Source organism: Miniopterus natalensis, chromosome X (assembly GCF_054644295.1).
Source record: "Miniopterus natalensis isolate mMinNat1 chromosome X, mMinNat1.hap1, whole genome shotgun sequence".
NCBI lineage: Eukaryota > Metazoa > Chordata > Mammalia > Chiroptera > Miniopteridae > Miniopterus > Miniopterus natalensis.
In genome coordinates this window covers 80,909,200-80,915,356 of record NC_142103.1, presented here as the reverse complement: position 1 = coordinate 80,915,356, position 6,157 = coordinate 80,909,200, and the positions used below count along the sequence as shown (strand labels likewise).

Genomic DNA, 6,157 nt, shown 5'->3' with positions numbered 1-6,157 from the left:
TTCATAATATGTTTGCCACCCTTCCTGATGTATTTGAACCCTTCCTATATGATTGAGACCCTTCTCGTTTTATCTATGACCTTCCTGAGGAATTAAAATCTTCCTTGTCATATGAACCAGCTATATCACTCCTAGGTATACACTCCAAGAGAAATAAAAACTGTTCACACAAAACTTGTGCTCAAATGTTCATAGCGGCATTATTTATAATAGCCAAAATGTTGAAACAACCCAAATGTTCATCAACTGGTGAATGGGTAAATACAATGTGTTATACCCTTACAATGGAATATTATTCAACCATAAAAAGGAATGAATTACTGACAAATACTACAGGATGGATGGATCTTTAAAACATTGTACTAAGGGAAAGAAACCAGACAAAAAGGCCACATGTTATATGATTCCATTTATATGAAATATCAGAATAGGAAAATCCATAGAGACAGAAAGTAAATTAGTTATTGACATTGGCTGGGGGGAGGAATGGTGAGTCATATCAAACAAAATAGGCTTTAAAACAAAAAAACTAATTAGAAATAAAAAGGTATATTTTATAGTGATAAAAGGGTTAATACATCTTGAATATATAACAATTGTTAATTTATATGCACCTAAACAGCCCAAAATATATGAAGCAAAAATTGACAAACATTAAGGAAGAAATAGACAAGTCAACAATAATAGTTGAAGACTTCAATAGCCCCCATTCAATAATGGATAAAATAATTAGGCACAAGGTATAACTGGCAGATGATAAACTGGGGCATGGCCGGTGTGGCTCAGTGGTTGAGTGTCACCCCATGAACCAGGAGATCTCAGTTGATTCCTGTTCAGGGCACATGCCCGGGTTGTGGGCTCAATCCCCAGTAGGGGGCATGCAGGAGACAGCCAATCAATGACTCCCATCATTGATGTTTCTATCTCTCCCTCTCCCTTCCTCTCTGAAATCAATAAAAATATATTTAAAATAATAATAATAAAAGAAAAAAAGATGATCAACTAGGAAATAAAAGATTTGAACTGCACTATAAACCAGTGAGACTAAACAGATACCCATAGAACACTCCACCCAAAAATAGCAGAATATAAATTCCTCTCAAGTGCACATGAAACATTCTCCAAATTACACCATATGTTAGGCCATAAAAAAAAACACCTCAATTTAAGAGGATTGAAAATGCCCTAGCTGGTTTTGCTCAGTGGTTAGAGCGTTGGCCAGAGGACTGAAGGATCCCAGGCTCGATTCCGGCCAAGAGCATGTACCTCAGTTGCAGGCTCAGTCCCTGGCCCCGGTTGGCACGAGAGCAGGAGGCAACCAATTGATGTGTCTCTCTCACATCAATGTTTCTATCTCTCTCTCTTTCTCTCCCCCTTCCACTCTCTCTGAAAAGCAATAGAAAAAATATCCTCAGGTGAAGATTAAAAATAATAAAAATAAATAAATAAAATGGTTGAAATATTTTTTTAAAAAAGGATTTAAATAATAGAAAGTATGTTCTCTAACCACAATAGAATAATATTAGAAATCAAAAAGTGAAAGAAATTTGGAAAACTCACAAATAAAAGAAAATTAAACAACATGCTCCTAAATAACTAATGTATCAAAAAATAAATCAAAAAGTAAATTAGAAAATACTTTGAGTTGAATGAAAATGAAAGTATAACCTACCAGAACTTACCAGATGCAGCTAAAGCAAGGCACAGAGGGAAATTAAAAGCTGTAAATGCCTATGTTATAAAAGAAGAAAGATTTCAAATCAGTCAATAACATAACCTTCCACTTTGAGACATTGTAAATAAAATTAAAAACTAAACCTAAAACATGAAGAAGGAAGTCAATAATAAAGATTAGAGCATAAAAATAAAATAGAGAATAGAAAAACAATAGAGAAAATCAACAAAGCCAAAAGTTGGTTCTTTGAAGAGATCAACAAAATTGATAAACTTTTATCTATATTTACCAAGAAGTAAAGAGAAAAGACTCAAATTACTAAAATCAGAAATTAAAGGGGGAACATTACTTTGACCTTACAAAATAAAAAAGATTGTTAAGGAATACTATGAACAATTATATGTCAACAAATTAGATAACTTAGATGAAATGGACAAATTCCTAGAAGGACACAAACTACTCAAATTAACTTAAGAAGAAATAGAAAATATTAATAGAATTATAACAAATAAAGATATAAATTAGTAATCAAAAAACTGTCCATAAAGAGAAGCCCAGGCCCAGGTGGCTTTACTGGTGAATTCTATCAAACATTTAAAGAATAATTAATACCAATTCTTCATCAACTCTTCTAAAAATTAGAGGAGGGAACACTTCCCAGCTCACTCTATGAGGGCAATATTACTCTGACACAAAAACTAGACAAAAACACCACAAGAAAAGGATACTGCATATCAATATCCCTTATGAATATAGACCCCCATAAAAAATCAAATTACTAGTAAACTGAATCCAGAAGTTTATAAAAAGTATTATGCATCATGACCAAGTGGGATTTATCCCAGGAATTCAAAGTTTGTTTACATCTGAAAATAAAGTATTGTAATATAACATATCAATAGAATGAGAAACAAAAACCACGGGATTACCTAGACACAGAAAAAGCATTTGACAAAATCCAACACTCTTTCATGATAATAACACTCAACAAATTAAGAATAACAAGAGAACTTCCTCAACCTGATAAAAAGCATCAATTAAAAACCCGCAGGTCTCTTTACACATAATGGTGAAAGACTGGATGCTTTCTTGCTAAGGTGAGGAAAAATACAAGTATGTTTGCTCTTGCCACTTCTATTCAATATTGTACTGAAGGTTCTAGCTAGGGCAATTAGGTAAGAAAAAGAAATAAAAGGCATCCAGATTGGAAAGGAGGAAGTACAACTATCTGTCTTCACAGAAGACATGATCTTTTTTTTTTTTTTAATATATCTTTATTGATTTCAGAGAGATGAAGGGAGAGGGGCAGAAAGGGATAGAAACATCAATGATGAGAGAGTCATTGATCGGTTGCGAGCCTGCAACTCAGGCATATGCCCTGACCAGGAATCGAACCCAGATCACCTGGATCCTAGGTCGACACTCAACCGCTGAGCCACGCCCGGCCGGGCAAGACATGATCTTAAATATACAAAGTCCTAAGGAGTTCACTAAAAAAAACTATTAGAACTAATAAATGAGTTCATCAGGGTTGCAGAATGCAAAATCTATATACAAAAATTAGTTTTAGCCCAACTGGTGTGACTCAGTGGTTGAGCATCGACCCATGAACCAAGAGGTTACAAGTTCAATTCCTGGTCAGGGCACATGCCCGGGTTTCAGGCTCGATCCCAGTAGGGGGCGTGCAGCCGATCAATGTTTTTCTCTCCTCAATGTTTCTATCTTTCTATCCCTCTCCCTTTCTCTCTAAAATCAATAAAAACATAGTTTTAAAATTTTTATTTTTTTATTCACATGCAATGAACAATTTTTGACATGTTTTGCACCATTCCTGAAGAATTTTTAATCCTTCCTGATTTTTTGAGACCTTTCCTGACATATTAGAGACTTTCTGTGTGTGTGTGTGACCCATTCTGGGGTAGTCATGCTACCGGATAATGACGTTTCAGTCAAGGACAGACTGCATATACAATGATGGCCCCTTAAGATTGTAACGGAGCTGAAAATTCCTATCTCCTAATGACTTCATAGCCATCCTAACTTTGCAGCACAATGCATGACACAAATACACTACTTACCATTGTGCTGCAGTTGCCTACAGTATTCAATACAGTAACATGCTCAACAGGCTTGTAGCCTAGGATTTGTATGGGAACTACTGCCTTCATCATGAAGCTCCATGAGTTTTCTCAATTCAAACTTGGGCTTTGTCAGCATTTTTACTTTACTAACAAAAACATCATGGAGCAGATAAATAGATTGCCGAGGCTTTTCTATGTCTTTTCCAATGCTGTCTGGAATCATTTTATTGACCACTTCTTTCAAGTCATTTGTCGGCACCTCTATTCATGACTTCCATTATCTTTTTCCAGATTTGGCAGACCTCCTGGTGCTGAATGTAAGAGTTCTTCCAAATCTGATTATTGATTTTTTTAGTTAAACCAATGCAGAGTAGACAAAGCAAATAACTTTCAGTAGTCTTAACATTGACATGAGCTTCAATCATGGGCTGCCATTTTTTGACCATGGAGCACATTTTGCCACAGGGTATGATCCATGCCATGGAAGTTAGTAAGGCAGTTTTTGCCCTTAACATTCTCAGTAATTAGCTTATATTTTCTAAATACAACATCATTCTGCAGATCAGCAATGCTTACTTCAAAAACATGGCCCTTGAAGCCACCAGGTGCAATTTTGGCTCCTTGAGTTAGTGGTTTTCCAAGATTTCTAATACTGAACATAGCTGGTGCTTTCACGTCACACCAATCTTTCTTAGAAATTGGATAAACCACTTCCTTCTTGGTTCTCTTTTTGCTGCCTTTTGTAAGACACTTGTTCTTGCCGATCTCCATTGTGCTTCTCAGAGCCTTTCCTAGTTTTTTGAGATTCTTTTTGACTTCTCCATCCTGACATGTTTGTGACCCTTCCCTACCTATTTGAGATTCTTCCTGACTTGTTTGACACACTTACTGACAAATGTGTGTCTTCCTAACCTATTTGAAACCCATCCTTATACAGGGTATCTCAAAAAAATGTATACACGCTTTAATATCTGATAGCTCAATTTTTAAAATGAAACGTATTTTTTTAATATATCTTTATTGATTTCAGAGAGAGGAAGGGAGAGGGAGAGAGAGAAAGAGATAGAAACATCAATGATGAGAGTCATTGATCCATTGCCTCCTGTACGCCCCCCACTGGGGATCGAGCCGACAACCTGGGCATGTGCCTTGACTGTGAATCGAATCATGATCTCCTGAATCCTAGATCAATGCTCAACCACTAAGCCATGCCAGCTGGGCAAAAAATAAAATGTATTTTAATAAACACTGCCTTTATAATTACTCAAAGTGTATGTATACATTTTTTTGGATACCCTATATATGTAAGGACATTGAGGCTTTTCCTGACATCTTTAAGACCCTTTCTGTTTTGTTTGAGACTCTTTCTGATGACAGTGAGACCCTTCCTGACTTCTTTGAGACCCTTCATGATATATTTGCAACACTTTTTAGTGTATTTAAGATCTTTTGAGATGTATTTGAGACCCTTCCTGATTTACTTCTGAGTGTTGAATCATTCACTGGTGCAGTCTTAAGAGGAGGCAAAAGGACCATTAGCCTCAGACTTACAAGGACCTTTCTTCAAGCATCTAGTCAAGAAATGTCTATGACCATATACCAAGAAAAATCCATCGATGCCTTTTCCAACCCTCAACTGCAAATGGAAAATGGAGACTTTTATTGGTTATTTTCTTAGTCTTTTAATCAAAATTTCCTATAATTCTGCTTAAGTGTTGGGGTTTTTCATTAGAATATAGTTTTAGCTGTTGTCTCAGACAGCCAAAATAATAATGACTTACATGACAGAAAGCAGTTCATTTTTCCCTCACGTTAACATCTGGGCATATGTAGTCCAGGGCTACTCTGTCAGCACCATGGTGATTCCCAGGTTCCTCTGTCTTATGGAACTGCTATGCCTGGGTAGACAACATGTTCCAAGGTGGCTCATTAGCACAACCCTCTTCCAGCCAGCAAGAAAGAGGAAGAGAAAGGGGGTAGCCTTGGACTATTACACTGGTATGTAAAGATCAACCTGAACTTTGTAACTGAGCACCTGTGCATACAAAAGTGCAGAACATTTTGAGAGATGCAGGGTAGTATCAGATCATCATTTGGACAGTAAGTGATTTTTATATTTCAGACACCTGGAAATCACATGGGTCAGGAACAAGTAATATACCAAAAGTCAGTGCGAAAAAATTCTCCGAACATTGTATCCATGAATCCAATTTAAAGCCTAATAAGGATTCGGAGAATTGAATTAAGATGCAGGAAAGGCCCCTAGTGTTTATGTAAAACTAAATAAACATTATCTTGATTTTTAGAAATATGCAAAAAACAACTGATCAAATTAAGTTTAAATCTCCACAATCTGGCCCTGGCCAGTGTTGCTCAATGGTTAGAGCATCAGCCCTTGCAC

At 36.2% G+C, this 6,157-nt stretch overlaps 1 pseudogene; it reads right to left on the bottom strand.

The window, feature by feature from the left end:
- Nucleotides 1-3,796: 3,796 nt before the first annotated feature.
- LOC107524970 (small ribosomal subunit protein eS1 pseudogene) lies at nucleotides 3,797-4,527 on the bottom strand (annotated as a pseudogene).
- Between the last annotated feature and the right edge of the window lie 1,630 nt (nucleotides 4,528-6,157).